At 45.0% G+C, this 26,592-nt stretch overlaps 1 protein-coding gene and 2 non-coding genes across 3 annotated transcripts in view; all 3 read right to left on the minus strand.

Annotated features, from left to right (window-relative positions):
• Positions 1-26,592, minus strand: part of LOC126295146 (high affinity cGMP-specific 3',5'-cyclic phosphodiesterase 9A-like) — a 2,007,270-nt gene that overhangs the window by 701,059 nt on the left and 1,279,619 nt on the right. The gene's annotated exons all lie outside the window — the stretch shown is intronic.
• Positions 2,869-2,943, minus strand: Trnat-ugu (transfer RNA threonine (anticodon UGU)). Its single transcript has one exon. It is a non-coding gene; the product is annotated as a tRNA-Thr (tRNA).
• Positions 23,437-23,510, minus strand: Trnat-agu (transfer RNA threonine (anticodon AGU)). Its single transcript has one exon. It is a non-coding gene; the product is annotated as a tRNA-Thr (tRNA).

A 26,592-nucleotide genomic window follows, 5' to 3' on the forward strand; every position in this document is an offset into this window, starting at 1 on the left:
GAGCAGCATCTGATATAAACACAAACACACTTCCATCTGCAGAAGATTTTTCTAATACCCTCATTCAGAAATCTGACAATCGTAGAATGTTTTACTTTTTCAAGTTCTTTGCAGGCCGCTAAACAGGAAGACGAAGGCTCTTCTTTTAAAGCACCAACAATTACATTCGCAATATAGCGACCACAAGTGTCTCTAATTTCGTAAACTAAAATCCAGATAACACTGCCCTTGTTGCTGAGGAATGAAATAAGTAGGAAGTGCAGGGAAGCTAAGACGAAATGGCTGCAGGAAAAATTTCAAGACATCGAAAAAGAAATGATTGTCGTAAGGAGAGAGTCAGCATACACGTAAGTCAAAACAATCTTCAAAAATGGCTCTGAGCACTATGGGACTTAACATCTGTGGTCATCAGTCCCCTAGAACTTAGAACTACTTAAACCTAACTAACCTAAGGATATCACACACATCCATGCCCCAGGAAGGATTCGAACCTGCGACCGTAGCGGTTAAGCGGTTCCGGACTGAAGCGCCTAGAACCGCACGACCACACCGCCCGGCCAAAACAATCTTCAATGACATTAAAAGAAGGGTGGTAACATTAAGAGTGCAATAGGAATTCCACTGTTAAATGCTGAGGAGAGAACGGGTAGGTGGTATGAATAGATTGAAAGCCTCTGTGAGGAGGAAGATTTGTCTAGGTGATAGAAAAAGATAAGAGGAGTCGATTTAGAAGAGATAGGGGATCCAGTATTAGAATCGGAATTTAAAAGAGCTTTAGAGGACTTAGGTGAAGTAAGGCAGAAGGGATACCTAACATTCCATCAGAATTTCTAAAATCATTAGGGGAAGTGGCAACAAAACGACTATTCACGTTGGTGTGTAGAATATATGAGTCTGGCGACAAACCATCTGACTTTCGGAAAAGCATCTTCCACACAATTCCGAAGACGGCAAGAGCTGATAAGTGCGAGAATTATCGCACAATCAGCTTAAAAGCTCTTGCATCGAAGCTGCTTACAAGAATAATATACAGAAGAATGGAAAAGAAAATTGAGAATGCGCTAGGTGACGATCAGTTTGGCTTTAGGAAAAGTAAAGTCACGAGAGAGACAATTCTGACGTTACGGCTAATAATGGAAGCGAGGCTAAAGAAAAATCAAGACACGTTCATAGGATTTCTCGACCTGGAAAAAGCGTTCGACAATATAAAATGGTGCAAGCTGTTCGAGATTGTGAAAAAAGTAGGGGTAAGCTATAGGGAGAGACGGGTCATATACAATATGTACAACAGCCAAGAGGGAATGATAAGAGTGGACGATCAAGAACGAAGTGGTCGCATTAAAAGGAGTATAAGACAAGGATGTAGCCTTTCGCCCCTACTGCTCAATCTGTACATCGAAGGAAGTAATGATGGAAATAAAAGAAAGGTTCAGGAGTGGAATTAAAATTCAAGGGGAAAAGGTATCAGTGATACGACTCGCTGATAACATTGCCATCATGATGAAAGTGAAAGAGAACTACATGATCTGCTGAACGGAATGAACAGTCTAATGAGTACACAGCATGGATTGAGAGTAAATCAGAGAAAGACGAAGGTAATGAGAAGTAGTAGAAATGAGAACAGCGAGAAACTTAATATCAGGATTGATGGTCACGAAGTCAATGAAAGTTAAGGAATTCTGCTACCTAGGCAGTAAAATAACCAATGACGGACGGAGCAAGGAGGATATCAAAAGCAGACTGGCTATGGCAAAAAAGGCATTTCTGGCCAAGAGAAGTCTACTGATATCAAATACCGGCCTTAATTTGAGGAAGAAATTTCTGAGGATGTACGTCTGGAGTAGAGCATTGTATGGTAGTGAAACATGGACTGTGGGAAAACCGGAACAGAAGAGAATCGAAGCATTTGAGATGTGGTGCTATGGATGAATGTTGAAAATTAGGTGGACTGATAAGGTAAGGAATGAGGAGGTTCTACGCAGAATCGTAGAGGAAAGGAATATGTGGAAAACACTGATAAGGAGAAGGGACAGGATGATAGGACATCTGCTAAGACATGAGGGAATGACTTCCATGGTACTAGAGGGAGCTGTAGAGGGCAAAAACTGTAGAGGAAGACAGAGATTGGAATACATCGAGCAAGTAATAGAGGATGTAAATGGCCAGTGCTACTGCGAGTTTGTCAGAAGACTGAAAAAAAAAAAGCAATAACTGCTGGAAAGGAGCCGAATATGCAAATGTATATGCAACATGCAAATACATATAATCCGGTCTGTAGTCATGATGAAGAAGAAGGCGCTCCGTATGTGAACGAACTTTTCGGTTAGAAACTGGATTACGGTACGCTGTCTGTTACACGCCGAGACATCACCGTGATACACGCTACAATTCGGAGCTGTGTAGCGGCAGAGGGTTATAACATGCGGAAGCGATAGTCGATGAAGTAACATGCATGACGGTGACACCTCAACCATTACTGAGAACAGAATAAAAAAAATTCAGAGGCTCTACTTTCCAGCACGTACCTTTTCTCTCGCCCTTCATCTGATCAGAACAGGTATCCGTCTCTCTGCTAACCATCTGCAAAATCAAGCGTCTTGCAAAAAGATCCTGTTACGCGCAAGATCATCTATACCACTAAACGACTAACTGGGATGTCTCATAAGCATACAATATGGAGTAAGAGTAAACCGAAGAAGGCCGAAAGGAATGACGACTAACAGAAATCAGAGTACAGATAGATTTAACATCAAGCATTCTATGAAAGTGAATCGCGAAAGTATACAAATCTGGGAAATGATAGTTAAATCAAGACCGTACACTGCTGACAGGCGTTGATATACGTCAACGGGGACAGTTGAAAATGTATGCCCCGACCGGGACTCAAACCCGGGATCTCCTGCTTACATGGCAGACGCTCTATCCATCTGAGCCACCGAGGGCAGAGAGGATTGTGTGACTGCAGGGACTTATCCCTTGCACGCACCCCGTGGGACTCGTATTCCCAACTTGATGTCCACACACTACATTCGTAGTGCCCCTGTCCATAACACTTAATACTCGCGGCAGACAATCTTACCGAGGCCCGTAACAGTTCGGGCAATACGTGTGCATCTGCACAGGAGAAGAAGGTCAATGGCTGGTTTGCCTTCTACATCTACATCTACATGACTACTCTGCAAATCACATTTAAGTGCTTGGCAGAGGGTTCATCGAACCACAATCATACTATCTCTCTACTATTCCACTTCCGAACAGCGAGCGGGAAAAACGAACACCTAAACCTTTCTGTTCGAGCTCTGATTTCTCTTATTTTATTTTGGTGATCATTCCTACCTATGTAGGCTGGGCTCAACAAAATATTTTCGCATTCGGAAGAGAAAGTTTGTGACTGAAATTTCGTAAAAAGGTCTCGCCGCGACGAAAAACGTCTATGCTGTAATGACTTCCATCCCAACTCGTGTATCATATCTGCCACACTCTCTCCCCTATAACGCGATAATACAAAACGAGCTGCCCTTTTTTGCACCCTTTCGATGTCCTCCGTCAATCCCACCTGGTAAGGATCCCACACCGCGCAGCAATATTCTAACAGAGGACGAACGAGTCTAGTGTAAGCTGTCTCTTTAGTGGACTTGTTGCATCTTCTAAGTGTCCTGCCAATGAAACGCAACCTTTGGCTCGCCTTCCCGACAATATTATCTATGTGGTCTTTCCAACTGAAGTTGTTCGTAATTTTAACACCCAGGTACTTAGTTGAATTGACAGCATTGAGAATTGTACTATTTATCGAGTAATCGAATTCCAACGGATTTCTTTTGGAACTCATGCGGATCATCTCACACTTTTCGTTATTTAGCGTCAACTGCCACCTGACACACCATACAGCAATCTTTTCTAAATCGCTTTGCAGCTGATACTGGTCTTCGGATGACCTTACTAGACGGTAAATTACAGCATCATCTGCGAACAGTCTAAGAGAACTGCTCAGATTGTCACCCTGGTCATTTATATAGATCACGAACAGTAGAGGTCCCAGGACGCTTCCCTGGGGAACACCTGATATCACTTCAGTTTTACTCGATGATTTGCCGTCTATTACTACGAACTGCGACCTTCCTGACAGGAAATCACGAATCCAGTCGCACAACTGAGACGATACCCCATAGCTCCGCAGCTTGATTAGAAGTCGCTTGTGAGGAACGGTGTCAAAAGCTTTCCGGAAATCTAGAAATACGGAATCAACTTGAGATCCCTTGTCGATAGCGGCCATTACTTCGTGCGAATAAAGAGCTAGCTGCGTTGCACAAGAGCGATGTTTTCTGAAGCCATGCTGATTACGTGTCAATAGATCGTTCCCTTCGAGGTGATTCATAATGTTTGAATACAGTATATGCTCCAAAACCCTACTGCAAACCGACGTCAATGATATAGGTCTGTAGTTAAATGGATTACTCCTACTACCCTTCTTGAACACTGGTGCGACCTGCGCAATTTTCCAATCTGTAGGTACAGATCTATCGGTGAGCGAGCGGTTGTATATGAGTGCTAAGTAGGGAGCTATAGTATCAGCGTAATCTGAAAGGAACCTAATCGGTATACAATCTGGACCTGAAGACTTGCCCGTATCAAGCGATTTGAGTTGCTTCGCAACCCCTAAGGTATCTACTTCTAAGAAACTCATGCTAGCAGATGTTCGTGTTTCAAATTCTGGAATATTCCATTCGTCTTCCCTGGTGAAGGAATTTCGGAAAACTGCGTTCAATAACTCCGCTTTAGCGGCACAGTTGTCGATAACAGTACCATCGGCACTGCGCAGCGAAGGTATTGACTGCGTCTTGCCGCTTGTGTACTTTACATACGACCAGAATTTCTTCGGATTTTCTACCAAATTTCGAGACAATGTTTCGTTGTGGAACCTATTAAAGGCATCTCGCATCGAAGTACGTGCCAAATTTCGCGCGTCTGTAAATTGTAGCCCATCTTCGAAATTTCGCGTTCTTCTGAACTTCGCATGCTTTTTCCGTTGCCTCTGCAACAGCGTTCGGACCTTTTTTGTGTACCACGGGGGATCCGTTCCATCGCTTACCAATTTATGAGGTATGAATATCTCAATTGCTGTTGCTACTATATCTTTGAATTTGAGCCACATCTCGTCTACATTCGCATAGTCAGTTCGGAAGGAATGGAAATTGTCTTTTAGGAAGGCTTCTAGTGGCACTTTATCCGCTTTTTTAAATAAAATTATTTTGCGTTTGTTTCTGATGGATTTGGAAGAAATGGTATTGAGCCTAGCTACAATGACCTTGTGATCACTAATCCCTGTATCAGTCATGATGCTCTCTATCAGCTCTGGATTGTTTGTGGCCAAGAGGTCAAGTGTGTTTTCGCAACCATTTACAATTCGCGTGGGTTCGTGGACTAACTGCTCGAAATAATTTTCGGAGAATGCATTTAGGACAATCTCGGAAGACGTATTCTGCCTACCACCGGTTTTGCCTTAACTATATGAAGGTGGTATCTGTTCTTTCAAATGGTTCAAAAGGATCTGAGCGCTATGGGAGTTAACAGCGGAGGTCATCAGTCCCCTAGAAGTTAGAACTACTTAAACCTAACTAACCTAAGGACGTCGCACACATCCATGCCCGAGGCAGGATTCGAACCTGCGACCGTAGCGGTCGCGCGGTTCCAGACTGAAGCGCCTAGAACCGCTCGGCCACTCCGGCCGGCTCTGTTCTTTCGGACATGTCGAATAACGGATACCATCCTCATATAAGATCTGAGTAAGAAGGGAATGAAGAGTTTCAGATGTGGTGCTATAGCAGGAAGCTGCAAATTACGTGGGCAGGAAAGGTAAGGAATTCGGGGATTCGCCGCAGAACCGACGAAAGGAACAGAAGGGTGATACTGATAATCAGAACGGACATGATGATAGAACATGTGATAAGACGTCAGTCCGACAGTTCTAGAGAAAACTGTACAGGCCAAAAGCTGCAGGGAAAGAGAGACTGTGTACATACAGCAAATAATTACTAAAGATGGCTGCAAGTGCTATTCTGAGGCCAACGGGATGCCAAAGGAACGAATTTGTGGCGGCCTATGTCAAATCGGTCATAAAATTGATGAAAAAAGAGTACATAGACAATTACAATAAAATAAATAAACACAGAAAACTGAAGACATATACTGGAACAAATAATGTGTGAAGAATTGGAGAAATATTGGGTCTAAGCTAAGTTTAAGGAAGTCTAAGTATGGGGCTGAGTGTAAATTTTCTGCTATAGTATTACGGAAAAAATACAAACATAACCAAATAAATTAACAAACGCCGGAGCTGATCCGCCTTGGCACACAAAACAAGTCCGAACACTGTAGTAGAAACAACGAAAAAAGCTTGCCAAATTTAAACGAACGCAAAATCTCCAAGATTGGCCATCTTTAACAGAAGCTCGAAATCTAGTGCGGACATCAATGCGAGGTGCATATTATAGTTCCCACAACGAAGCTTTATCTCCAAACCAGGTAGAAATTCAAAAGAGATGTGAAGTATATTAGAGGCAAGAAACAATCAATGCTTTCCCTGCGCGATAACAATGGAGATACTATCGAAGACAGTACTGCCAAAGCACAGTCACTAAACACAGCCTTTGAAAATTCATTCAGTAAAGAATACGAAGTAAATATCCCAGAATTCGAACCAAGAACAGCTGCCATCATGAGTGTAGATAACCTCGGCGTAGTGAAGCAATTGCAATTGCTTCATAAAAGCAAGTGTTCTGGTCCACACTATATACCAATTAGGTTCCTTTCAGAGTATGCTCATGCATTAGCTCCATACTTAACAATCTTACACAACCGTTCGCTCGACGAAAGATCCGTATCCAAACACTGGAAAGTTGCACAGGTCACACCAATATTCAAAAAAGGTAGTAGGAGTAATCCACTAAATTACAGGCCCATATCGTTAATGTCGATATGCAGCAACACTATGGAGCATATATTGTGTTCGAATATAATGAATTACCTTGAAGAAACTGGTCTATTAAAACACACTCAGCCGGCCGCGGTGGCCGAGTGATTCTAGGCGCTTCAGTCTGGAACTGCGCGACCGCTACGGTCGCAGGTTCGAATCCTGCCTCGGGCATGGATGTGTGTGATGTCCTTAGGTTAGTTAGGTTTAAGTAGTTCTAAGTTCTAGGGGACTGATGACAGCTGTTAAGTCCCATAGTGCTCAGAGCCATTTTTGAACACACAGTAAACATGGGTTTAGAAAACATCTTTCCTGTAAAATACAACTAGCTCTTTATTCGCATGAAGTGTTGAGTGCTATTGACAAGGGATCTCAGATCGATTACGTATTTCTGGATTTCCGGAAGGCTCGTAGTGAAATTGCGTGCGTATGGAATATCGTCTCAGTTATCTGACTGGATTTGCGATTTCCTATCAGAGAGGTTCGTAGTAACTGACGGAAAGTTATGCAGTAAGACAGAAGTGATTTCTGGTGTTCCCCAAGGTAGTGTTATAGGCCCCTTGCTGTTCCGTATCTATATAAACGATTTGGGAGACAATCTGAGCAGCCGTCCTCGGTTGTTTGCAGATGATGCCGTCCTTTATCTACCAATAAAGTAATCAGAAGATCAAAACAAACTGCAAAACGATATAGAAAAGATATCTGAATGGTACGAAAAGTGCCAGTTGATCCTAAGTAACGAAAAGTCTGAGGTAATCTACATGGGTATTTAAAAGGAAATCAAACTTCGGGTTACAAAATGAATCAGTCTAATCTAAAAGCCATAAATTCATCTAAATATCTAGGAATAACAGTTACGAACAAATTAAGTTGGAAAGGACATACAGAAAATGTTGTTGGGAAAGGAAACCAAAGACTGCGTTTTATTAGCAGGACGCTTGAAAGATGTAACAGATCTGCTAAAGAGACTGCCTACACTACGCTTGTCCGTCCTCTTTTAGAATGCTGCTGCGCGGTGTGGGATCCTTACCAGATTTGACTGACGGAGTACATCGAAAAAGTTAAAAGAAAGGCGACACGTTTTGTATTATTGCGATATAGGGGAGATAGTGTCACTGATGTGATACAGGATTTGGGATGGACGCCATTAACAGAAATGCGTTTTTTGTTGCGACGGAATCGTTCCACGAAATTTCCTTCACCAACTTACTCCTCCGAAATATTTTGTAGAAGCCGACCTACATAGGGAGAAACAGTCATCACAATAAAATAAGGGAAATAAGTGCTCGCACGGAGAGATAGACGTGTTCCTTTTTCCGCGCCCTGTTCGAAAGTGGAATAATAGAGAATTACTGTGAAAGTGGTTCGATGAATCCTGTGCCAGGTACCTTAGTGTCATTTGCAGAGTATCCGTGTAAACGTACATGTAGATGAGGAAAGTCGGAAATATGGTGAAAAGGTTTAGGCATTAGGTTTTAAATATCACCCTAAAAAAATAAAGTTATTTCATTAAATTTTTATTCCCTTCCAGGTAAAAATATGCACTATAATACCATACATCGCCGCTAGAGGAACCAAAACAAATATAGCGCACTGAGTTGACTAAATGCAAACAAACTCAGCAGAAGAGGGAAAAAAAAAACATAGTGACAGAATCGATGAGGGGACTATACAAAGTAACATAGAGACATGTGAAGGAAGTGTACTACAGTCTCTGCCAATATATATATATATATATATATATATATATATATATATATATATAGTAATCAGAAGGTGTACACACACATTTTCCACACTGAAGACCGATTTCAAAATTTGTTACAGTCTACGCAGTTATTTCTAAGCTGAGCGGTTCTATGCTGTCGTGAAGGAGAAACCAGACTACACTTTCGAGAGTCGAGGGGCATAGAAGCAGTGGCTGAGAGTGAATCCGGGGTTTCTGCCTACCCCAGATGTTTTTCAGTCTGTGTACCGAGCAAGCATCGAAGGAAATCAAGGAGGAATAGGGATAGCGGAATTAAGTTCGGGAGAGAATATATACAAACTTTTAAGGTTTCCAGTGATACGGCAATTCTGTTACATGTGGCAATGGACTTGGAGAAGTCTTGAACGGAATAGATCATGTCTTGAAAATCGATTATAAGGTGAACATCAACGAAAAACAAAAAAACAAAAAAAAACAGATTACAGATAAACTGAATCAGGCGATGCTGTGGGAATGGAATTAGAAAATAAGACATTAAAAGTAGTAGATTAGTTTCGTTATTTGGTCATCAGAGAAAATGATCAAGGGGTAAGTAGACTTGAGGTAAAATGGAGATTGAGAATTGTTACAAAAGTTTTTCTGAAGAAGAGAACTCTATGTTGTCTAATATAGATTTAAGTGTTGGGATATCTTTTCTGTAGGGATATGTCTGGAGTGTAGTCCTGTACGGAAGTGAAGCATGGACGAGAATCAGGCCGGCCGCGGTGGTCTCGCGGTTCTAGGCGCGCAGTCCGGAACCGTGCGACTGCTACGGTCGCAGGTTCGAATCCTGCCTCGGTCATGGATGTGTGTGATGTCCTTAGGTTAGTTAGGTTTAAGTAGTTCTAAGTTCTAGGGGACTAATGACCACAGCAGTTGAGTCCCATAGTGCTCAGAGCCATTTTTTGACGAGAATCAGGAAGTGAAACATGGATGAGAAGCAGTTGAGAGAAGATAACAATAGAAGATTTTCAAATGTGTTGCTACAAAATAATATTGAGAAATAGGTGGGTACATCAAAGAATTAATGACGAGATAGTGAAATGTACTGGGGAGAAACGAAATTTACGGCACAAATCGAATAAAAGAAGGGATCTGTTGGGACGGCACGTCTTGAGGTACCGAGGTACAGTATCATGCAATCGACTGTTTGACAATGGAGGTGTGTGTGTGTGTGTGTGTGTGTGTGTGTGTGTGTGTGTGTGTGTATGCGGCGGGGGTGGGATGGAGGAGGGGGGGGAGATAGTAACTGTAGAGAGAGAGAGACAAAAGCTTTACTAAGTCAACGGGTTCAAATAGTTTTAGGATGCAGTAGTTAAGAATAATGAACGAAAAGATAACATTATATGGGCGATGCGTGGAATGTCAGAAGTCTGAACGTGGTAGGTGAGTTAGAAAATGTGAAAAGGGAAATACTAAGGCTCAATCTCGATACAGTGGGGTCAGTGAAAGATGGAAAGAGGACAAGGATAAAGGGTAATATCAACAGCAGCAGAGAGTGAATTATTGTAACCAGTTCAGCGATAGGGTTGCTCTCATCAGAGCAAACCAATACCGAGAATGATGGTTCAGGTACACATGCCAACGTCGCAAGCCGAAGATGAACAGGTAGAAAAAGTATCAAAAAACTTCTGAGGTCATCAGTCCCGTAGAACTTAGAACTACTTAAACCTAACTAACCTAAGGACATCACACACATCCATGCCCGAGGCACGATTCGAACCTGCGACCGTAGCAGTCGCGCGGTTCCAGAATGTAGCTCCTCGAATCGCTCGGCCACCCCGGCCGGCAGAACAAGTATAGGAGGATATTCAACAGGTAACTGAGTATGTATGAGAATACTAAACCGGTAATTCAGTACGTAAAGCCACGCGCGATTAGCCGAGCGGTCTATGGCGCTGCAGTCATAGACAGGGCGGCTGGTCGCGGCGGAGGTTCGAATCCTCCCTCGGGCATGGGTGTGTGTATTTGTCCTTAGGATAATTTAGGTTAAGTTGTGTGTAACCTTAGGGACTGATGACCTTAGCAGTTAAGTCCCATAAGATTTTTTGAGTACGTAAAGGGAGATAAAACTCTACTGATGATGGGAGACTAGAATGTCATTTTAGATGAACGAGTAGAAGAAAGTGTTACAGAATATGGGCGTCGTACTACGAATGATAGAGAAGAAATGCTAATTGAGTTCTGCAATAAATTTAATTTAGTAATAGCGAATACCCTGTTCTAGAGTCACAAGAGGAAGAGGTACATTTGGAAAAGAGCGGCAGATACCATCATGGTCAGAGTTTCCAAAACCAGATACTGGATTGTTCAAAAAATGGTTCAAATGGCTCTGACCACTATGGGACTTAACATCTGTGGTCATGAGTCCCCTAGAACTTAGAACTACTTAAACCTAACTAACCTAAGGACATCACACACATCCATGCCCGAGGCTGGATTCGATCCTGCGACCGTAGCGGTCGCGCGGTTCCAGACTGAAGCGCCTAGAACCGCTAGACCACCGCGGCCGGCATACTGGATTGTAAGACGTATGCAGGGGCAGATGTAGACTCAGACTAGAGTAAGCTGAAGTTTAAGAGATTGGTCAGATGAATCAGTGCACAAAGAACTGAGATACGGCTGTACTAAGAAAAGAAAAGAGACGCTTGAAATTCTCAGAGGTGCAATAAGATCGGTAGGCAGTTCAGTTGAAGAGGAATGGACGCCTCTAAAAAGGGCTATCACAGAAGTTGGAAGCAAAAACATAGGTACAAAGACGGTAACTACGAAGAATCCACGTGTAACATAAGAAAGGAAAAGTTGAGGAGTAGAATGGCAAGTCACTTAGGAACGAAATAAATAGTAAGTGCTGGGAAACTAAGGCGAAATGGTTGCATGAAGATGTAAAGAAATAGAAAAAGAAATGATTGTAGTAGGTAGGACTGAATCAGCATACAGAAAAGTCAAAACCACCTTCTGCGAAATTAAAAGTAGGCGTGGTTACATACATCGAAATTCTACAGTTAAATGCAGACGAGAGAGCGGATACGTGGAAAGACTAGATTGAAGGCCTCTGTGAGGCGGTAGACTAGTCTGATGAAGTAGAAGTAGAAACAGAAGTAGATGAAGTTAAGGAATTATACTAGCTATGCAGCAAAATAATCCATGACGAACTGAGCAAGGAGAAAGCAGACTAGCACTGGGAAAAAGGACAAATATCAAACGGAGGCGTTAATTTGAGGAATAAATTTTTCGCAATGTTTGTTTGTAATCCAGCACTGTTGCTAGTCAAACATGGACAGTGGGAAAACCGGAAAAGAAGACAGGAACCGTTTGAGATGTGGCACTAGAGAAGAATGTTGAAAATCAGTTGGACTGATAAGGTAAGGAATGAGGAGGTCCTCTGCAGAATCGGCGAGGACGGAAATATATGGGAAACACTTGACAAGAAGGTGCAGGATGTTAGGACATTTGTTAAGACCGCAGAGAATAAGTTGCATGGTACTAGAGAGAGTTGCAGAGGGTAAAAATTGTACAGAAAGTCAGAGATTGGAATACGTCCAGCAGATAATTGAGGAGGTAAGTTGCAAGTGCTACTCTCAGATAAAAAGGGTTGGCACAGGACAGGAATTCATGGTGGGCCACATCAAACCAGTTAGGCAGAGATGAAAAGCGTTGCACAGGATACAGTAACGTGAGGAGAATGAGATTTTCACTTTGCAGCGGAGTGTGCGCTGATGTGAAACTTCGTGGCAGATTAAAACTGCGTGCCCGACCGAGACTCGAACTTGGGACCTATGCCTTTCGCGGACAAGTGCTGTGCCACTGAGCTACCCAAGCACGACTCCCGCTCCATCCTCACAGCTTTAGTTCCGCCAATACCTCCTCTCCCACTTTACAAACTTTAGAGAAGGTCTCCTGCGAACCTTGCAGAACTAGTACTCCCGTGAAAGGCAAAAGGTCCCGAGTTCGAGTCTCGGTCTGGCACACAGTTTTAATCTGCCAGGAAGTTTCAGTAATGTGGGGAGTTGCATCAAACGTTTCTTAGAACTGAAGCAGCAACAACAACAACAACAAGAGCATTAGCAGCAAAAGGCTAGGTTCTGGCTTCGAATCCCGCTTGATGTACGCTGTTTTCATTCGTCAAGAAGCTTCAAGCCGTTGAGGCTGTGATCAGAGAACTTTTACACTTCACAGCAAACTATCAGGAACAGCGATCACAGAAACAACTGCCTCGCAGAATTTCTCAGATAAAAGCGGAAAAGCTTCAGAAGTAACTTGGGAGGTCTGTGCTTCCGAAGCACCCTGCTACGGCTGCGCTCCACGGCGCAGCTCCAGCCCGATATATCGAGCCCCGGGCGCGGGCGAGTCGTCCAGTCGAGTGCGCGTATCGACTATCGATACAGGTGTGGTTGGGAACCCCCAGAGAGGCAGGCGCCCCTTCCTAGTCTCGCAGCTCTACCTACACGCGACGCGCTCAGCTGCAGTCCGGCGTGGCTGCCTTAGTGCGCTGCAACGAGGAATACGTTGTGCTACCTGTTGCAGGAAACACTTGTTACATAGCACTGCTAAGCGTGCGTGGCGATGGTTCAAATTCCGCCCCCGGTAGCTGAGTACACGCCGGCACTGTAGCCCAGCGTGTTCGGTCAGAGGGTTAGCTGCCCTCTGTAATAAAAAAAACTGAGTGCACCGATCAACAACGAACTGAAACGGATGTCTTATGGCGTCCGCCCCGAGCCAATGCAACGAACGAAAGCGAACAAAATGAAAGTGGTCAGCACGGCAGCATGTCAATCCTAAGGGCCCGGGTTCGATTCCCGGCTGGGTCGGAGATATTCTCCACTCAGGGACTGGGTGTTGTGTTGTCCTAATGACCATCATTTCATCCCCATGGACGCGCAAGTTGCCGAAGTGGCATCAAATCGAAAGACTTGCACCTGGCGAACGGTCTACCCGACATTTATTATTATTATTGGCAGGTTCATAATTATAATGTAGCTCACAACCTTCAACTCTACTCTTCCTAAGCATCTTGTGGGGCTTTGTTGTCTGATGTTAGGAACACAGCATCCGACAGAGACTTTTCTACCCTTTTACAAACGTCCAGCGGGCTGCGAAATAGAGCTGCGATATTAGTTCTCTTTATTACAATTGTCATTTGTAATTGTCGTAGCAGTTAAGTGTGCAAGACAGGGATGTAGTTTTTATCCGCTACTGTTCAGTGTACACATCAGACAAGCAATGGCAATGAAAGTTCGAGAGTGGTATTAAAATTCGAGATGAAAGGACATCAGTGACAAAGTTCGCTGATTACATCGCTGTCCGCAGTGAAAGTGAAGAAGAATTACAGGGTCTTATGAATGGAATGAACAGTGTAATGGGAGCAAAAAGTTTCAAATGTTTGTGAATTCCTAAGGGACAAAACTGCTGATGTCATCGCTCCCTGGACTTAGACGCTACTTAAACTAACTTACGCTAAGGACAAAACACACACACACAAACACACACACACACACACACACACACACACACACGCCCACGGAAGGACTCCAATCTCAGGCGGGAGGGGCCGCGCAGCTAATGAGTACAGAAAATGGGTTGAGAGTAAATCGATGAAAGACGAAAGTAATGTGAATTAGCAGAAATGAGAACATCGACAAACTTAACATCAGGATTGGTGATCAAGAAGCAGTTGAAGTTAAAGAATTCTGCTACCGAGGCAGCAAAATAACCCACGATGGACCGAACAAGGAAGATAGCAAAAGCAGACCAGCACTGGAAAAATTGGAATTCCTGGAAGTCTACTAGTTTCACACAAAGGAAGAAGTTTCTGAGAATGTACATCTGGGGCACGCCATTGTATAGTAGTGAAACCTGGACTATGGGAAAATCGGGACAGGAGAGACTCTAAACATTTGATATGTAGTGCTGCAGAAGAATGTCCAAAATTAGGTGGAAAGGTAGTGTAAAGAATGAAGAGATTATCCAAAGAATCGGCGAGGGAAGAAATATATGGAAAACATTGACAAATAGAAGGGGCAGGATGGCAAGACGTTCGTTCAGACGGCAGGGAACAACTTTCATGGTACTAGAAGGAGCTGTGGAGGGTACAAACTGTAGAGGAAGACAGAGATTGGAATACGTCAAGCAAATAATTGAGGACGTAGGTTGCAAGTGCTACAGTGAGATGAAGAGGCTGGCAGAGGAGAGGAATTCGTGGTGGGGCATCAAAGCAGTCGGAAGAGTGATGATTCACAAACAAATGCTGCTCCAAAATTGGTCGTTTAGTTAAAAGTAAGCCTAGTGTTATAAATAATGGATATTTACAATGAAAGAACAATTGAAAAAATACAGCAGAGACACATTTCATTTTCAAAGATTTAGAGGAAACATGTGACTGAGTACCAGCAAAGAATCTGTATCGATATTTTGACGAGAGTGAAATAAATAAAATATGCTTTGATGATGTTAGTGCATGCGGGATTTGATATAATAATTCAAATAACAATATAAATCTCCTGAGTAATACAACCAAGCAAAGCTCTTAGACAAGGCTGCTTTTAAATTCAAACGGTTCAAATGGCTCTGAGCAGTATGGGATGTAACATCTGAGATCATCAGTCCCCTAAGAACTAGTTAAACCTAACCACCCTATGGACATAACACACATCCATGCCCGAGCCAGGATTCGAACCTGCGAGCGTAGCAGCAGCGCGGTTCCGGACTGAAGCGCCTAGAACCGCTCCGCCACCGCGGCCGGCGCTGCTTTTAAATATTATCTGAATTAAGTTGGTATAAAACCGGTGGAAAAGTTTGGAGGACGGGCCTTCACAGAGATGGGGGGCCGTCTGTCGATTGTACTATTCGCCAATCATCAAATAATTTTGGTTGTAGATGGCTATCGTATTGAGTACACCATGAAGAAAATCTTGCAAATATACAATATTGCCGGACTAACAATAAATTTCTCTGAAACAAAATATTTGTCTATAGGAAGGAAAGGCCATGACATTATTGCAGGAAAAGCTTTTGAAGCATGTCAGAGGCATAAATATCTACGAGTTATAATCTCCGAGCCGCGCGGGATTAGGCGAGCGGTCTAGGGCGCTGCAGTCATGGACTGTGTGGCTGGTCCCGACGGAGGTTCGAGTCCTCCCTCGTGCATGGATGTGTGTGTTTGTCCTTAGGACTACTTAGGTTAAGTAGTGTGTAAGCTTAGGGACTGATGACCTTAGCAGTTAAGCCCCATAAGATTTCACGCAAATTATAATCTTTGATTAAGGCTCAAAATGGTTCAAAAGGGCTCTGACCACTATGGAACTTTAACTGCTGAGGTCATCAGTCACCCAGAACTTAGAACTACTTAAGCCTAACTAACCTATGGACATCACACACATCAATGCCCGAGGCAGGATTCGAACTTGCGACTGTAGCAGTCGCGCGGTTCCGGACTAAAGCGCCTAGAACCGCTCGACCACCTCGGCCGGCTGGCGATTAAGGTTCCAATTAAAGAAGAAATACGGCACACGACAACACAACCTAAACAAGCTATCAATCAGGTGAATTCCATCCTCTGGTCATATAAATATGAAATGGTAATAGAAAGCATCTGTTAACATGGCGTAGACTTCAAGGAAAGGAGAAAAGGAAATATAAGAAGAGTTGATGGACTTTTCAAGAAGAAGTTGTACAGTTTCAAGGCTTGATAACATCCCAAATAAATAAATCAGGAAGTGATTGACAACTTCCACATGCATCAATCACTAAAGAGCTTCTTGTACAGTACCTTTAGATACGTGATTATCAGTGTTATTATCGAAACTTTTTCCTTTTCTCGTTGCTCCCCCCCCCCCCTCCCCCACGCACACAAACATAGAAATTAATGAAAGTAGAAAGAAAAGGTTATGACTTACTATATAGTCGCCTTTAATGCAGTAGGACCTCAGCATCCGGCATAACGTTTTAATTTGATACTTCTTTACCACTGACCCTCTTTGCAACACATTTTGCAGAGAGCATCCACATACGCCTGTGAATGTATCTGTAAACTTATTTCATTGTACGACACACAGTACGGGCGATATGAGTTAATGAACATTGTGACGCGTGAAAAAATTTTTCTTTCCCAAGAACGGAACGCACATTACCCGGGCTATAATGATCCAATATTTGATAATGAGAGCACTTGTGAGCTTTCAACAAACTTTAAACATATTTTCATTTCTTTTTCGAAACTTTCTCATTAACGTATTGATGAATAATCTGAAAGTAACAGAATCAACGTAACTACGGGTTTGCATCTTCAACCACAAAGGTTTCACAAGCTTAAATTCAAATATTTACCACATTAACTCATTTTTAAAGTAATCAGACGTTTCAGTTTCTATGTCGAAGTTCGGTTCCTTAAATAACTGGGAAAGAAGGCGGCTACTGTTATATATATAATGTGCATGTGTGGAAGGAATGAATCTCATATCGTCAACTTTACCGAAGAAGACAAGGTTCCTGTTTACTCGAAAAACTACCATGGTCTTTATTACAAGGATAACAGAGTGTCTAAAGCAGTTCGCAAACGCACACCTCTAGCGTTACAAACATGGTCGACCAAATGGCGATAAAATAAGCAATCCCATCTATTTGAGTGAAGCTGTATATGAGACGTATGCAGCAGGTTTCTGTATTTATTTGAATCATCGATACGTTACTGTTTTATGTTAACTGTGTGTAGAGGCTGCAATGTACATTTAGAAGTCTGTGAAGTGTTTCATCCGTCAGTCACCAGCACAGGGAACGAGGTGGTGGAAGGGGTGACAGGGAGTGAATACGGAGACGACGTCTCTTCCCTCCCCCACTTCCCAGTTGCAGCCTCTGTCTTTCTGCTCCATTTCGCTTTGCCCCTGTTGTCCTGCCGTAATTGGTCCATTATAACAATTTGGCTGCGTCGTCGTCGAACTCACCCTCTGCCCTGTCTCCCGTCCTCCTCAGAAACACCGATTAATGGGTAACAGACTGACAAGGGGATGAGGGAGGAGGGTGAGTGTTTTAAAGCAGAGCCCAATTATCCGGCCAATTACACTCGCAGTCGGAGGTTGCTCGCAGTGGAGCACGAGAGAGGGTATTGCAGTGAGGGCTGGTAGCAGTGATCGCCAAGTCAAATGGGGCTGCGTAGTGCGACTGGCGTGTCAAATGGGGCCTCGTAGTGCTAGACAAGTCAAATGGGGCAGTGTAGTGCAACGCAGGTCAAATGGGGCAGTGTAGTGCTGCACAGATCAAACGCAGCTGTGCAGTACATGGTGGTGGGAAAGTTGCCATGCAGTTACATGTTCGAAATGACATCGACAAGCGGCTACGCAAGTCACTTCATTAGGCACGTTCTGCAGATCTGACCTGTGACATGCTGCTCAGTTATCCACACAAGGTGTGCATGGGTGATTGTGACACACTACAGATTTTGCAGCTCTCCAAGGAAAAATGTCTGGTGAAGCACGCTACGGCGAGGCAGGTTTTTGAGATGACACATTCCCCAAAACACTCCTCCAGAAGTCATGTATTTTTAGCTGCACGCATTGTAGCGTCGACTTGTTTAAATCGTCAGTTATTGATTTGGTATTCCTTGGCCTGGTCAATTAAATCGTGAATCATTAGCCAATGTCGTTCAATGTTAATGGTTTCTTCAAAAAATAAAGTTTCAACAAAGTGCCGTCTAGACATTGCTAGCAACACCCAACTTTTCTGATCATGCAGTGGCATCTGAAGCACACTTGAGGAGTCTCCCTTCACTGTAATCGCGTTTTTCGTGTGTAAACATGACCAGAGAGGAGTGACCAGGCCTCATTTGTATACCTTTAGAAAGATGATGATATTCGGTTTGTGTGGTGCCCAACTGAGTGGTCTTCAGCGCCCGTACAAAATCCCATTCTTTTACACGGTCCACTCTCGCCACTTTCCCGAATGGTTACGATGTGATGAGGACAACACAAACACCCAGTCTCCAGGCAGTGAAAATGCCCGACCCAGCCGGGAATCGAACCCGGGACCCAGTGATCCAGAGGCAGTAAGGCTAGCCACTACACCACGAGCTGCGAACTATCTTCACAACCCACCATACTTGCTCCGGACACTGCGAGAGGGCTGTACAAGCAATGATCACACGCACGGCACAGCGGACACACCAGGAACCGCGGTGATGGCCGTCGAATGGCGCTAGCTGCGCAGCATTTGTGCACCGCCGCCGTCAGTGTCAGCCAGTTTGCCGTGGCATACGGAGCTCCATCGCAGTCTTCAACACTGGTAGCATGCCGCGACAGCGTGGACGTGAACCGTATGTGCAGTTGACGGACTTTGAGCGAGGGCGTATAGTGGGCATGCGGGAGGCCGGGTGGACGTACCGCCAAATTGCTCAACACGTGGGGCGTGAGGTCTCCACAGTACATCGATGTTGTCGCCAGTGGTCGGCGGAAGGTGCACGTGCCCGTCGACCTGGGACCGGACCGCAGCAACGCACGGATGCACGCTAAGACTGTAGGATCCTACACAGTGCCGTAGGGGACCGCACCGCCACTTCCCAGCAAATTAGGGACACTGTTGCTCCTGAGGTATCAGCGAGGACCATTCGCAACCGTCTCCATGAAGCTGGGCTATGGTCCCGCACACCGTTAGGCCGTCTTCCGCTCACGCCCCAACATCGTGCAGACCGCCTCCAGAGGTGTCGCGACAGGCGTGAATGGAGGGACGAGTGGAGACGTGTCGTCTTCAGCGATGAGAGTCGCTTCTGCCTTGGTGCCAATGATGGTCGTATGCGTGTTTGGCGCCGTGCAGGTGAGCGGCACAATCAGGACTACATACGACCGAGGCACACAGGGCCAACACCCGGCATCATGGTGTGGGGAGCGATCTCCTACACCGGCCGTACACCTCTGGTGATCGTCGAGGGGACACTGAATAGTGCACGGTACATCCAAACCGTCATCGAACCCATCGTTCTACCATTCCTAGACCGGCAAGGGAACTTGCTGTTCCAACAGGACAATGCACGTCCGCATGTATCCCGTGCCACCCAACGTGCTCTAGAAGGTGTAAGTCGACTACCCTGGCCAGCAAGATCTCCGGATCTGTCCCCCATTGAGCATGTTTGGGACCGGATGAAGCGTCGTCTCACGCGGTCTGCATGTCCAGCACGAACGCTGGTCCAACTGAGGCGCCCGGTGGAAATGGCATGGCAAGCCGTTCCACAGGACTACATCCAGCATCTCTACGATCGTCTCCATGGGAGAATAGCAGCCTGCATTGCTGCGAAAGGTGGATATACACTGTACTAGTGCCGACATTGTGCATGCTCTGTTGCCTGTGTCTATGTACCTTTGGTTCTGTCAGTGTGATCATGTGATGTATCTGACCCCAGGAATGTGTCAATAAAGTTTCCCCTTCCTGGGACAATGAATTCACGGTGTTCTTATTTCAATTTGCAGGAGTGTATAAACACTACACATAATATTCATTACCTTTCATGAAATGAACCAAATAGTTGAACATTAGGTAAGACTAGAGTAAATTAAACAAGAACAATTGTGTATCTTTAAAAAGCGGTGCTGCCAACTTGTGTCCCGATAACTTTGACACGAAGTTCCAATTTGATCTACATCTGTAGTCTGTAGTTCAGTGCATAGTGACTTTGTCAGCAGACTGTTACTAGACATGTCAAATGCATCTGTGCACCTCCAGAAAGATAAAATTATACTGTGTAGTACTAGGCACGTGAAATTCGGCTGTGTAGCACTGGGCAGAGGATCTGTGATTGTGTAGCGCTAGATAGTTGAAACGTAGACGTTTAGCACCATACACTATTGGCCAATAAAATTGCTACACCACGAAGCTGACGTTCTACAGACGCGAAATTTAATCGACAAGAAGAAGATGATGCTGCGGTATGCAGATGATTAGCTTTTGAGAGCAATCACTCAAGGTTGGCACCGGTGGCGACACCTACAACGTGCTGACATGAGGAAAGTTTCTAACCGATTTCTCATACACAAACAGCAGTTAACCGGCGTTGCCTGGTGAAACGTTGTTGTGATGCCTCGTATTAGGAGGAGAAATGCGTACCATCACGTTCCCGACTTTGATAAAGGTCGGATTGTAGCCCATTGCGATTGCGGTTAACGTATCGAGACATTGCTGCTCGCGTTGGTCCATATCCAATGACTGTTGGTGGAATATGGAATATGGTATCGTGTTGAAGCTGTATGGGCAGCTGTACTTGTACCAAGCCATCCAAGCTCTCAGTTCAGTCGCAGGTATCTAGAAAACTGAAAGTTGGTTCGAGATAAAAAAATACGTATTACGGTGGGACTCAAGTTTTTTTAACAATTACAACGATACAAAGTAGTCATAAAATTGCTGTGCCGCGTGGGGTATCCGCTCGGTCTCGGGCGTCGTGTCACGGTTCTCGCCTCTGCCCCCCCCCATCAGAGTCCTTGCTTCGGCATTGGTGTGTGTGTGTGTGTGTGTGTGTGTGTGTGTGTGTGTGTCTGTGTGTGTGTGTGTGTGTGTGTGTGTGTGTATGTGTTCTGTCGTTAGCGTAAGTTAAAGTTCGATTAAGTAGTGTGTAAACCTATGGACCGATGATCCCAGCAGCTTAGTCCCATAGTAAATTACCAAACGAATTATCAAACACTGCTGTAACGTTAGCAAGGTGCCACCTATGTTGACACAATGAAGGTCTGTCAAATGAGGTTGTACGACAAGCAGGGACACCAATCTGTCAATCCAGGGTAGTATGATGATGATGATGATTGGTTTGCAAGGCGCTCAACTGTGCAGTCATCAGCGCTCAATTTTTAGGCACTCCAATTTGTACACTATCCAGTCTAGCCACTGTGACGAGTGATCATGATGATGATGATGATGAAATGATGAGGACAACACAAACACCCAGTCCCTGGGCAGAGAAAATCCGCAATCCAGCTGGGACTTGAACCTGTGATCCAGGTGAACCAAAGGCAGCAACGCTAGCCACTAGACCACAAGCTGCAGACGTCCAGTGTAGTGTGTACCCCGTTGAAAGTCAGAGAGATGATGCAACCGCCCTAATATGTTTACAAAGACAGAACAACGTTCTTGGCTCAAAATTGAAGTGGCAGCAAGAGGTCAGGGTACCGAAGAATGTTTCCAGAGTCTGCGTGATGCATATGGTTCCAATAAATGGCTTTGAGCACTATGGGACTTAACATCTGAGGTCATCAGTCCCGTAGAACTTAGAACTACTTGAACGTAACTACCCTAAGGAGATCACACACATCCATGCCCGAGGCAGGATTCGAACCTGCGACCGTAGCAGCCGCGTGGTTCCGAGCTGAAGCGCCTTGAACCGTTCGGCCATACTGGTCGGCGATGCATGTGGTGACGCCAGCATTGCAATACAGCGCAGTCGGGAGATGGGTTAGGCAGAGATGCTGTGAAGGAGGGATGACCCAAGTATAGGTCGACCCCACGTGGAGGACAATACAGTAGCTTCCTAGTCGGACGTGTATTGCCGCTGGACTGCGCGCGAGATAGCAGCAGCACACATTTTCATCTGTCCACATCAAGGTATATCAACAACACCTGTCGGCAGCCGAGGGTTTCAGTTATTCATCATTTATTCCAGGGAAAAGCTGCGTGGTCATCAATAGTGAATGTTCTTTCGAGAACAGTTAGTATCTTCGTACGTATAGTTAAAGGCTACCCAGCCATTGACCTTCGTCTGTGCGAATGCGCACAGCTTGCCCAAACTCTTCCGGGAATCGCCAAAGCGTGCGCGAGTAATGAGTGGGTGGGCAAATGTCTATAAGGTACAACACATATGTAGAATTGTGGACAGTTGGGAATGTGAGGGATAAGTCTCTGCAGTCGCGCTATTCATCTGTGCACTCGGTGGCTCAGATGGAGAGAGCGTCTCCCATGTAGGCAGGAGATCCCGTGTTGGAGACCCGTCCGGGGCACACATTTTCAGCTCTCCACATCGAGGTATATCAACAACACGTATCGGCAGCTGAGGGTTTCAGTTATCATTTAAGCCGAAGTATGTCACAAAACTGTGCTCCACATGCTGCACGACATTTTGGGACACTGCGAAACTGCAACAGTTTGCCTGCCCCGTGAAATGTCCGAGGCGGAACAATGCCACCGCTATGCCGTCTCTCCGGATTTGTTGGGCGGGCACCAGAGGGAAGGTAACTGGTTTCTTCGACGTATCGTCACTATCCCCGAAAGCCGGGCGTGCTCGTACGAACGGAACTTGAAATGCCAATCCAGTGAATGGAGGAATCCCGGCTGTCCTCGTCGACAGAGAGGGCGCGCTACACCCACCGCTGTGAAGGTGATGTTTTCCGTGGCGTATGACACTGATGGGGTGATATCGCATTACGCTGTACCAATGAAGGTGACAGTAGACCCCGCCTATCACTGCAACTTCCTGCAAACACCACCATAGTCCAGCGATCAGCCGGAAGCGACAACATTTTATGGGACTCCACTACAACAGTGCTGCAGCCAGGACGTGTGTGGCGCTGGCAATGGGAGACTCTGGAACACCCGCTGTACTCATATGCCACGAATCCCTGCGACTACGATCTCTTTATCGAAGTGATAGAACCACTAAAAAAGATCCGAAGCAACACCAGATATGATGACTAACTGGAAACCCACAGCTGCCGACAGGTGTTGTTGACATACTTCGATGTGGGAAGTTGAAAATGTGTGCCCCGACCGGGACTCGAACCCGGGACCTCCTGCTTACTTGGCAGACGCTCTATCCAGCTGAGCCACCGAGGACACAGAAGAATGGCGCGACTGCAGGCACTTATCCCTTGCACGCTTCCCGTGAGACTCACATTCCCAACTATCCACAATTCTACATATGTAATACAGCTTATAGACATTTGCGCACCGACTCATTACTCGCGCACGCTTTGGCGATTCCCGTAAGAGTTTGGGCACACATTTTCAACTGTCCACATCGAGGTATATCAACAACACCTGTCAGCACCTGAGGCTTTTCAGTTACTCGTCATCTATTCCAGGAAAGAAGCTGCACGGTCATCAACAGTATTCTGTTCTTTCGAGAACAGTTACTGGCTTCACATAAACACCAGATATGACATTATCCGTGCCATAGGGTGGTCAATCAACAGAAATACGCGCAGGTGGTATAAGATACCTTCCACATATTTGGCGAAACGCCATAATGGCAGCGATTATATTGAAGGTGTCTAAAGGTGACAAGAAACTTCCTGGCAGATTAAAACTGTGTGCCCGAGCGAGACTCGAACTCGGGACCTTTGCCTTTCGCGGGCAAGTGCTCTACCAACTGAGCTACCCAAGCACGACTCACGCCCGGTACCCACAGCTTTACTTCTGCCAGTACCACTGTGGGTACCGGGCGTGAGTCGTGCTTGGGTAGCTCAGTTGGTAGAGCACATGCCCGCGAAAGGCAAAGGTCCCGAGTTCGAGTCTCGGTCGGGCACACAGTTTTAATCTGCCAGGAAGTTTCATATCAGCGCACACTCCGCTGCAGAGTGAAAATCTCATTCTGGTGTCTAAAGGTACCTGCATACAGCATGAAGAAGACAGAAAGCGGTACTATTACAAGAAAAAAAAATACGGATAATTATTCCAAAGCAAGCAGGTGTTGACAGGTGTGACAGCTACCGAACTACCTGCTTAATAAGTCACGCCTGCAAAATACTAGCACTAATCCTCTACAGAAGAATGGAAAAATTGGCAGAAGCCGACGTCGGGGAAGATTAGTTTGGGTTCTGGGAAAATTTTGGAACACGTGAGGCAATACTGACCTAAGCACTTTTCTTAGAGCCGCGCGGGATTAGCCGAGCGGTCTCGGACGCTGCAGTCATGGACTGTGTGGCTGGTCCCGGTGGAGGCTCCAGTTCTCCCTCCGGCTTGGGTGTGTGCGTGTGTGTCCTCAGGGTAATTTAGGTTACGTAGTGTGTAAGCTTAGGGACTGATGACCTTAGCATTTAAGTCCCATAAGATTTCACACACATATGAACATTTGTCTTAGAAGATAGATTAAGGAAAGGCAAACCTACGTCTCTAGCATTTGTAGACTTGGAGAAAGCTTTTGACAATGACGATTGGAAGTGTCTCTTTAAAATTCTAATGGTGCGAGGGGTTAAATACATGGAGGGAAGGCCTATTTACCATGTGTATAGAAACCAGATAGCTGTTACAAGAGTCGAGAGCCACGAAGGGGAAACAGTGGTTGAGAAAGGGGTGAGACAGGGTTGTACTCTACCCTTAGCAAGCAGTAAAGGAAGCAAAAGAAAAATTTGGAGTTGCAATTAGAGTCCAGTGATCAGAAATAAAAAGTTTGACGTTTGCCGACGACATTCTAATTCTGTCAGAGACAGCAAAGGACTTGGAAGAGCAGGTGCGCGGAATGGGCAGTGTCTTGAAAGGAGGGTATAAGATGAACATCAACAAAAGCAAAACGAGGATAATGGAATGTAGTCGGATAAAGTCGGGTGATGCTGAGGGAATTAGATTAGGAAATGAGACAGTTAAGGTAGTGAAGGAGTTTTGCTATTTGGGGAGCAAAATAACTGATGATGGTCGAAGTAGGGAGGATATAAAATGTAGACTGGCAATGGCAAGGAAAGCGTTTATGAAATTTGTGAACATCGAGTACAGATTTAAGTGTCAGGAAGTCCTTTCTGAAGTAATTTGTATGGAGTGTAGCCATGTACGGAAGTGAAACATGGACGATTAAAGAATTTACACAAGAGGAGAATAGAAGCCTTTGAAATGCGGTGCATCAGAAGGATGCTGAAGATTCGATGAGTAGATCACGTAACTAATGAGGAGGTAATGAATAGAATTCGGGAGAACAGAAATTTATGGTACAACCTGACTAAAAGAAGGCATCGCTTGGTAGAACACGTTCTGAGGCATCAAAGAATCACCAAATTAGTACCGGAGGGAAGCTTGGGGGGAAAAATCGTAGTGGGAGTAAGAGATGAATACAGTAAGCAGATTCAGAAGGATGTAGGCTGCAGTAGGTACTGGGAGATAAAGAAGCTTGCAAAGGATAGAGTAGCATGGAGAGCTGCATCAAACCAGTCTCTGGAATGAAGACCACAATAACAACTACATTACTAGCACTGAAAAAATTTATTTCGGCCGTGGATGCGTTTGACTCGGTGCCCCACTGCAGACTCTTAAGGTACGAGCATATGGGGTTGGTTCCCAAATATGTGAGTGGTTCGAAGACTTCTTAAGTAATAGAACCCAGTATTTTGTCCTCGATGGTGAGTGTTCATCGGAGGTGAGGGTATCATCTGGAGAGCCCCAGGGAAGTGTGGTAGGTCCACTGTTGTTTTTTATCTACATAAATGATCTTTTGGATAGGGTGGATATCAATGTGCGGCTGTTTGCTGATGATGCTGTGGTGGACGGGAAGGTGTCGTTGTTTAGTGACTGTAGGAGGATACAAGATGACTTGGACAGAATTTGTGATTGCTGTAAAGAATGGCAGCTAACTCTAAATATAGATAAATGTAAATTAATGCAGATGAATAGGAAAAAGAATCCCGTAATGTTTGAATACTCCATTAGTAGTGTAGCGCTTAACACAGTAATGTCGATTAAATATTTGGGCGTAACATTGCAGAGCGATATGAAGTGGGACAAGCATGTAGTGGCAGTTGTGGGGAAGGCGGATAGTCGTCTACGGTTCATTGGTACAATTTTGGGAAGATGTGGTTCATCTGTAAAGGAGACCGCTTATAAAACAGCGCTGGCCGCGGTGGTCTCGCGGTTCTAGGCGCGCAGTCTGGAACCGCGCGACCGCTACGGTCGCAGGTTCGAAACCTGCTCGGGCATGGATGTGTGTGATGTC

The sequence above is a fragment of the Schistocerca gregaria genome, chromosome 11 (genome assembly GCF_023897955.1).
Source record: "Schistocerca gregaria isolate iqSchGreg1 chromosome 11, iqSchGreg1.2, whole genome shotgun sequence".
Classification (NCBI taxonomy): domain Eukaryota; kingdom Metazoa; phylum Arthropoda; class Insecta; order Orthoptera; family Acrididae; genus Schistocerca; species Schistocerca gregaria.